The following is a 10,295-nucleotide window of genomic DNA, read 5'->3' as shown; positions in this document are numbered from 1 at the left end:
CTCTTTGTCTCTGAGATTTATGTTTCACTATTATATGTCTGGGTGTTGACCTATTTTTATTGATTTTGATGGGGGTTCTCTGTGCCGCCTGGATTTTGCTGCCTGTTTTCTTCCCCAGATTAGGAAATTTCTCTGCTATAATTACCTCCAATATACCTTCTGCCCCTCTCTCTCTTTCCTCTTCTTATGGGAACCCAATTATTCTAATATTGTTCCACTTTATGGTATCACTTATCTCTCGAATTCTCCCCTCCTGATCCAGTAGTTGTTTATCTTTATTTTCTCAGCTTCTTTATTCTCCATCATTTGGTCTTCTGTATCACTAATTCTTCCTTTTGCCTCATTTATCCTAGCAGTTAGAGCCTCCATTTTCCATTGCATCTCATTAATAGCCTGTTTTATTTCAACTTGGTTAGAATTTAGTTCTTTTATCTTTCTGGAAAGGGATTCTCTAGTGTCTTCTGTGCTTTTTTCAAGCCCAGCTAGTATCTTTATAATCATTATTCTGAACTCTAGTTCTCACATCTTATTTATGTCCATTCTGATTAGGTCCCTGGCAGTCAGTACTGCCTCTTGTTCTCTTTTTTGAAGTGAGTTTTTCTGTCTTGTCATTATGCCCAGAGAAGAATAGATGAATTAGTGAACAAAATACTAAAATGGCAACAATGACCCCAGAGAAATATACACTAAACAAATCAGAAGAGACCCAAAACGGGGGAGGCGGGGGGAGAAGAAAAAGAAAAAAAAAAGATACAATATAATCGGACAGGTGGGCAAAATAGAGCAATACACTGGATTCTGTGTGTATTTTGGTCTCTTTTTTTTAGAAAACTAGATCCCAAAATTGTAAAAGAAAAACTTATATATGTACAAAAATAAAATTAAATACAATGAATGGATAGAATGTAACTGTAAAAATGGAAATTAAAAGACAAGAAAAAAAACAAAAACAAAAAACAACAAACAAGAAAAAAAAGAAAAGAAAGGATATAAACAGGTGAACAGAACAGAGCAATATCTCCTGAGTGTATTTTGGTCAGTTTGTTAGAAGAAACTACATCTCAGAATTGTAAATAAAGAATAACTTATATATACAAAGATAAAATTAAATATATTTAATGGATAGAATGTAACTGTAAAAATGAATATTAAAAAAGACTAACAAAACAAAACAAAAAAAAGGAAGAAGAAAAACAAAGAAGAGAATATGATCAGGCAGGTAAATAGAACAGAATCATACACTAGATTTTGGGTGTATTTTGGTCTGTTAGAAGAAACTGCATCCCAAATTTGTAAAGTAAGAAAAACATATATATACAAAAATAAGATTAAACACAATGAAGGGATAGAATGTAACTATAAAAATGAAAATTTAAAAAGATTTAAAAAAGGAATTGATAAAATAAGAAATTCATTGAAAAAGGAAAGAAAATTTTTTTTAAAAAATTGAAGTTGAAAGACTAAAAAATCATGGGTAAAAAGTCATGAATTTTATGTGCTGTATTCCCCTAGTGCTGGAGTTTTGCAGTTTTCATTGATCGGTAAACTTGGTCTTAGCTGGCTCCTCCTGCTGATCTTCTGGGGGAGGGGCCTGTTGCATTGATTCTCAAGTGTATTTGCCCCAGGCAGAATTGTACCGCCCTTGCCAGGGGGCCAGGTTTAGGAATCTTCTCTGGTTTGCTCTATGTGGCTTTTGTTCCCTGAAGGCTTTCCATGCAGCTTTAGAGTACGAGAATGAAAATGGCGGCCTCCCAATCTCTGGCCCCAGAACCAAAAGTTCCGGACCCCACTCTTCAGTGAGCTCTCAAAGAAAAGCAGTCAATCACTCCTGTCTCCTTGGTCTCTGGCTGCTCACCATGCTCACCTGGCCTGTGACTGAGTGTTTCTGTCTCAGGAACACAACCCCATTTTGAGTCTCCAAACCCTGCAGACTCCTGAGGCGCCTTCCCACGCCACTCCTCCCAGGGGAGGAAGGGGGAATCTCACCAGTTCTGCCACTTGTTGGGCCCGTGCTCAGAGAGCAGTCTCCCGACTGTTCCTTGGTTCACAGTTTATGGAAACCCTGAGCTGAGATCCCACTCTTGGGCTTACTCTTTGAAGCTGGCTTTCCTGCTCTGATGCCTGGGAGCTCTGCCCACTCAGGAACCCCTGGTCTTCCTGTGACCCCGAGGATCCTGTGACCACACTGTCCCAGTGAGGTTCCTGGGTGTCGTCCCTCACCAGAGCAGACTTCTAAAAGTTCCAGTTTTGTGCTCCGCTGCTATTATCACTTGCCGGTAGCTGACTGATGGAGACTCCCTCCCCCCATGGTCTATCTTCCCATATATCGCCTTGGGTTCACTTTTTTACACCTCCTATCTTGCAGAAAGTGTTTGCTTTTCTATTCCTGGAATTGCAGCTATTCTTTTCTTAGATCTCTGGTTGAGTTCAAAGGTGTTCAGAATGATTTGATAGCTATCTAGCTGAATTCCTGGAACCAGATAAAATTAAGATCTCCTACTTCTCCGCCATCTTGGACTCCCAAGAAAAAAAAGCGGTGAACCTTTTTAAAATTCAAATCTCTAAACACAAAATTTTATAAGTACTTATTACATTTACCAGCTATGTGTGCTTAAATGCAACAATGATCTAAGCATAAAGCCTATTTCATAGTAAGTAGAAGAAGCAGCTGCTTTAATTACAGTGGAATCTCACTGGAAAATGACAGTGGATCTCACTGGAAAAGTAAATAAGTAAAGGAACACCATTACCATCTTTATAACCACAACCCAATAATTTTTATCTGAAATTAGAGAACAAATTTCAACTACTTGCATTAAGATTTAAAATTATATTAAAATGTAAATATGCACAAGGTACACCTTTTGAATTTTAGTTCATGTATACTCAAAATCGCACAGTTGTTGAATTTTATTTATAGTATTTTTCCCTATAGAGTAACTAGTACAATAATAATAACCAAACAACCTTGTCTACTAAAGGAGAAACCAAGTCCTAGAGAGATTAAGATTAGGGTAGAATAAGAGCCCAGCTAAAGTTTCAGACTAACATTCCGTATCTGTTGCACAACTTAACTACTATGTAAAAATGGAAAAAACAAATTAATCTTCCTAAGTCTCATTTTTCTCATTTGTAAATTTAGTAATAATTACATATATTTCATGGATTATTATTAGAATTAAATGAGAAAATATATATAAACCACCCTGGTCAGTGAGAAGCATACAGTTTGTTCTGTAAAGATTGGTTGTCTTTCTCTTCCCCAGTAGCAGTGAATGAGGAACAGATATTGAATAAAAGTTAATCTGTTGTCTTTGATTCCTATGAGAGCTTTAAATAATATACAAAATGTATAAAGCACCAATTCATATGGCCCCGTGACTAAATCCATTGTACTATGAACCTTCCAAGTGGTCTGTTTTAACTTATATGTGATTTTGAAAATAGGAAGTCGATAAAGAAATAAGTTCTGCCACATTATTTTTCCACACTGCTACTTAGATTTGATTTACTTGGGGAGTGCTCTAGAAAAAGAAAGTATTGGGCTCAGTTTCACGGTCCTGTTGGTATCAAGGAAAGGTGTTACACTGGGGCCTTTAATAGCAGTCCTGCAAGACCATGCATCATATTTCATTTTCTACCTTCCATGTTAGGTCGCCTGGTCCTGAAGAAGACAGGAATAAAAGTATAGGAAAAGTGTATGTACATATTATATGTATATATCTTACCTATAATATATAATATATTATAAAAGGAAAACATATACAAAGAGAGAAGACAGAAAAAATTACTAGAACTCATCACTATCCATTTTTCAAATCATTGAGCATAAAGATACCATTCTATAAACTATTTCTAAACATATTATCAGAAACATATCCTGCTCAAAATTAGAAAATTATCTATAAAAATTGTTTGTAATTTCTTGTTTTTCATCTATATTCTCTGGTATGTGGCCAATATTCTAGCTTTTAATTTTTAGAAATTCAAATTTTCTTAAAAATTTAAAAAGTGAAGTTAATCAATTTCTCTCAAATTTTCACATTTATGTTATTATAGTCATATAGATATACATTTTAATTTGTTCCGACAAAGATTTTATCTGTAGATATCTTAAGATTAAAATGAGATTTTCACTTGTATCTTTAAAAGATGATGTGCCTTAGTTACCTTGAAATATTTGTTTTAGAAATTACATAATTGTATGTGTTCAAAAATAGCAACACATGCATGCAAATTCATTTGTTTCATTCATTTTGGAAGACACATCATGATGTTATGTTCCAAATGTTTGCAGGTGCAAATATTGAAAAGATCACAATTACAAGAATTTGATCATAGTCAGTTACTCACAGCTGCAAATGATTATATAGTTAGCCCTTCATGTATAGCAGCTCCTAAAGATCTAAGAGCATATGAACAGAGGAATTCTGTGATAATAATATAACAAAAAAAAACATTTAGATAATGCTTACATTTTAAATAACATCTTTATATGACTAATCTTATTTGATTATAAGAAATTACATGCATTTGGAAATACTGTATTATCTTTTTCTCTGACTGGCTGGTTCTACTGTTGGTTCAGCTGTTGTCTATGTGTCCACTCTTAGTCACATTGTTGACCAAGAAACCACTGGTGTGGTGTACTATTTGCCCTTGGGATACTGACTGGTTCGTAGGAGTTTCCTCTGATAATCAGAAGTAAAACTTCTCACATTGTTTCAATACATCTGACCTTTTAAACTTATTGGTATGCTTCCCATTACTGTCTAGAGGAATGTCCTGTCTTCATTTGTGGGCAAATGTATGACCACTAAATGATAATTACCCTATCCTGTTTCCCCAGGGACATACCTTGGCAGCTGTTGTATACTATCTCAGTACATAATCATATCATTATAGTTTTATACACACACACACACACACACACACACACACACACACACACACCTCTTACATTATTCTCTGGCTCGGAAAAGTATTGTTCTCTCTCACAGACTTGCTTCAGCTTTCCTCTTGACCCTAGGATTAGAAATTAACATAGCATTTCTCTTTTCAGTAAACTTCTAGAAGCTTGTTTTAGTTATGTACGGATATCTAACCATCCCAAAGCTTAAAAACACAATCCTTTCAGTTGCTTATAATTTTGTGGATCAGCATTTTGAGCTGGATTTAGCTGGACTTTATTATACTGGTCACTCTTGGGATAACTTATATAGCTTTGATGTTCTGGTGGCTTGACTAGGGATGAATGACTTAAAATGACCTCACTAATATATCTGGATTGGTTCTGGCTATTGACTGGGCCCTGCAACTCAGCAGATTGGCACTGGTTTCTTCACATGTTGGTGGAAGAGTTCCAGCCAGCAACATAGTAGAAATAGCCCCAATGTGTAAGTAGATTTTAAGACTTCTTGATACTTGTTTTGACCAGCAAATATGCTAACATCTTACTGGTCAAAGCAAAGTGTCAATGTGGGAGGGACTATACAAGGACATGGATACAAAAAGACATTATTAGAAGACATTGGTATATCAGGGCTAACTATATAATCATTTGCAGCTGTGAGTGACTATGATCAAATTCTTGTAATTGTGATCTTTTAAATATTTGCATAACATAAATATATGTTTTCATATATTTACATGGTTATTTAAGGTGAAAACTTCAGGGGACAAAATCAGCAGGCTATTTTTATCAAGTTGGCATGTGGTGTAAAATCATCTCTTTGGTGTTTTTGTGACAAAATGTATTGTGAAAAATACTGAGGCACTGGTTTAGGTTGCATTTTTTTCTGGGTTGATACATATTTACTAAAGTCACAGAATTGATTAATAAAACCAGAATGTCTGTTTGGAATTTTATAGAGAGAATGGTGGCTGTAGTTTAAACTAGTATGATATCAGGTTAAGATCACCCATTTCATAATATGCATGGCATTCCTTATGGGGATCTGACCACACTTTTTTTGTTTTTTTTCTTTCGTGGAGCATTCATCATTTTTTTAATTATTTTATTATGTTAATCACCATACATTACACCATTAGTTTTTGATGTAGTGTTCCATGATTCATTGTTTGCGTATAACACCCAGTGCTCCATTCAGTACGTGCCCTCTTTAATACCCATCACCAGGCTAGCTTATCCCCCCACCCCCCTCCCCTCTAGAACCTTCAGTTTGTTTCTCAGAGTCCATAGTCTTTCCTGGTTCATCTCCCCCTCCGATTTCCCCCCCTTCATTTTTCCCTTCCTGCTATCTTCTTCTTCTTTTTTTTTAACATATAATGTATTATTTGTTTCAGAGGTACAGGTCTGTGATTCAACAGTCTTACACAATTCACAGCGCTCACCATAGCAATACCCTCCCCAATGACCACACTTATTTTATTAACTAAGGTTCTTTAAACTTTTGGATACAGTTGGGCTGGGTATAGCTTTGTCTCTGTGAGTTTCATCTAAATGTTTTTAATCTTACACTCTGCAACTAAGAATCATTTTTAAGTATTCACTTCAATATTTGCACATTAATTCAGGTAATATTATACTAATGTATTTTAAATATTATAAAATATACAAATATACTCTAAAACTTAGATTAAAATGATACAGTAATAAATACATGTTAGAATTCTAATATTTTCTTCCTGTACTACACTGTACTGGCATGCTCATTTGTCACATATAAAGACCACTTGCCTGCGTGTCTGATTTTTCCTCATTTCTAAGTCCAGTCAATAATCCTCCCAATTTACAGATTTTTAATGTGTATTAGTATGTCCATAATTAACTCTTAATTAATATGTACTTTTTGTGCTAGGTTAAGCACAGGGAGTTTGTAAAACTATTATACTTCTTTCAGGTGACTTTGCATAGCTATACTTGAATCTTAGTATTCATTATGTTTTGATCTCAAAAATTAATTCTAACACTATATTTCTCTCATTCTCTCACAAAAAATACTATAGTTTATACCCTATAAGAACATTTATCACTATTGTAACATTCCCTAAATATTTTTATAAGTGAAATTGCCAGTTTAAGCATGTGTTAAAATGCTCAATTTAAAATTGTAAATATGCTAAAAGGTTGAATTCCTTCATGACAAAAGAAGTTCTTTAGTGCTACACAAAAACTATCAGTGATGTAGAATATAGCTTTTTAACATTGTTTAATCCATAAGATTCCAAAGTATAATAAGGAAGCATTTTGTAGACTAAATTAATTGTCTTTCACACATAAAACAAGGTGTTGATAGAATAAGTGTTTTTTTGGTAGTCTAATTTTTAACATGTGGTATTTGCTGAAGTGCAAATGTTTGCAACTCAGAACCCTGTGAAATATGTAGAACAATTCCAATCTTTTCCCAATTTGCAGAAGGAAAAAAAATGGGCTAGTCTACTCCTCAAAGTGGCAGTATTTTTTATATGATTGGTTGTTTCAATTTATTTCTACACAGAAGGAAACAGCATTATGAGAAGATGTTTTATTAGAGCCGTATGTTTCAAGACATAATATATTTTATACTATATTCAATCTATATTCAATATCCATTTCTATATTCTGGCTTCATTTTAAGAAAAACAGTGGTGAACAACTGTATCAAATTTCTTAGATTGCCTTGTTAGGAATTACTACATGATGAATAGATTATTTGACTATGAACTAATTAACCTTTATCCTAATAATTATGAGATTAGAATATAACTTTAACAGGGCAGGAAACAGACATTTGTCTAACTTTGTTGGGAGGCATATATATATATGTATTATATTTGTCAGTTGGGAATTACTTTATAGTAAAATGAAATAGCAGTGACAAAGAAAATTTGGGATCCTTCATCAATGTAAATTTGAAAATGGAAGCACAAATTAAAATCATTGTGTAGGGGTGCCTGGGTGGCTCAATTGGTTAAGTGTCTGCCTTCGGCTCAGGTCATGATCCCAGATGCTGGGATCGAGCCCCACATCAGGCTCCCTGCTTGTGCGTGCACTCACTCTGTCAAATAAGTAAGTAAAATCTTTAAAAAAAAAGTAAAAAATAAAATCATTGTGTCTGTCAAGTTATAAATTTTCTCTAAGATCAGTTATTTTCTAGGAGGAAGGTAAGCAGATTATATGATGTTGTCTTAGAATTCAAAAAATTATACTTAACTTTGCTGAGCAATTGTATGGCCTAATAATTGAACTTCCACAGTGTAACTAAAGACTGGTACAGTATCTAGAAATTTGACTTAGACAATAGAAAAGAAAAAGTATAACTAATATATAATAGTTGTCAAGAGAATTTACCCCTCATAGTCACAATGAGTTTTTAGTATAAAAGTAACATACATTTTTAGAATAGGTATACAGGTGTGCAGTTGTTGCTGTTTGGGGGAAGATGTTTTTCTTTTGAAATGAGGTAGATTTACTGAGAAGTTAATATAGCTTAATCTTAAGGGCACCTGTTTGAAAAACACTGTCAATCACAGCCATTGTGTCATTACCTTCTGTGGCAACCAAGTGAATGTTGCTCTCACATCTTCAACTGTGGGGATCATAATTAATCAGACATTCCTGTTACTGCTTTCTGAAATACATAACCTAATGTGCTGAGGCCACATTTCTCACAGTGGCTCTCAACCATTGACTGAACTTAGCAGTGATACCAAGAGAGGCTCATTACCAGGAAAGTTGGGACTCCTCCAGTGGGTAACTTTGCCTCAAGGATTCCCATTTGGCCTTGTCAAAATTGTTAAGAACACTCCAGTCTAAGTCTCTTTCATCCTACATTCTCTTTTGCACTCTTTTCTTCAAAGGATCAGAGCTACATCATGGTCTGACAACTCTCCCAGTCTCCTTGAGCTCTCTGTCAATTTCCCCTACAGGTATTTTCCCTAATAAATTGGTTGGGTATTAATCCCATATTAGTCTCTGCTTCTTGAAGGACCTTAAATAACATGCATTATTGCCAGTTGGCCAATAACACAAAGTACAGTTTTTTTTCATTGTGCTTTAGTATTCTTATTTTATTTTATTTTTTATTTGAGTATAGTTGACATACAATATTACGTTAGTTTTGAGTGTACAACTTAGTGATTCCACAAGTTTATACATTATGCTTGCTCACCACATGTATAGCTACCATCTGTCCCATTACATTGCTTTACAATATCATTGACTATATTCCTTATGCTCAGCTTTTTATGCCAGGGATTTACTCATTCCGTAACTGGAGGCTTGTATCTCCCACTCCCTTTCACCCATTTTGCCCACCCGCCCCCGCCATGCCCCTCCCCTCTGGCAACCATCAGTTTGTTCTCTGTATAGTTATGATTCTGCTTTTTGTTTGTTTATTTTCCCTTCCTTCCTTCCTTTCTTTTTTAGATTCCACATATGAGTGGAATCATATGGTATTTATCTTTCTTACTCTGACTTATTTCACTTAGCATAATACCGTCTAGGTTCATCTATGTTGTCTCAAATGGCACAATCTCATTCTTTATATGGCTGTGTAATATTCCATCTCATTCATAATATATATATATATATAGCACATTTTTTTAATCTGTTCATCTCTTGATGGACACAGTGTTTCTATTTCTGATTTTTTGAGGAACTTCTGTACTGTTTTCCACAGTGGCTGTACCAATTTACATTCCCACCAGTAGTGCAGGAGTGTTCCTTTCTCCCTACATCCTTCCCAACATCTGTTGTTACAAAGTGAAGTCTTTGATTCTTTAGTTTCACTAGGCAGCACCCTGTCCCAGCTCAAAGGTTGCAGGTGTGTGTATTAATCACTAAAATCATTGTTTCTTCTCCATTAATACTTCTCACTAAAGAGCCATGTCAGAGACATGTGAAGACTTGAGATCTGATTTCTAGAAAAATAAGTGGTACTCTAAAGTTGTTTACATTCCTCATTTTTTTAATCATTATTCTTGGAAACAATTTGCCCAGACTTAAGTAAAGTTTTTGGATGAAAAAATATATCAGATTTAAAAAAATTATCTTTAGGCTATCATTTACTAATTTACTTTAGACTAAGCATTGACTATTTTACCTGGTGATATTTTGCTATGTTTACATTATATTTAAGCACATTAAATCAGCAAGCATTTATTTTATATATAATATTTGAAAGGCACTGTGTAAGTCATCATAATAAAAAGATGAATGGATGAAAAATGAACTAGAAATGTTTCCAGTATTCACAGAACTCCCAAAGTAGTGAATTGCACAAGTGTGTATGTAATTAATGACAACAGGTATGGGGTGCCTGGGTGGTGCAGTTGGTTAAGCATCGAACTCT

The sequence above is a fragment of the Neomonachus schauinslandi genome, chromosome 3 (genome assembly GCF_002201575.2).
Source record: "Neomonachus schauinslandi chromosome 3, ASM220157v2, whole genome shotgun sequence".
Taxonomy (NCBI): Eukaryota; Metazoa; Chordata; class Mammalia; order Carnivora; family Phocidae; genus Neomonachus; species Neomonachus schauinslandi.
The sequence above is the reverse complement of the archived record's forward strand: the minus strand, read 5'-3'. Positions refer to the sequence as shown.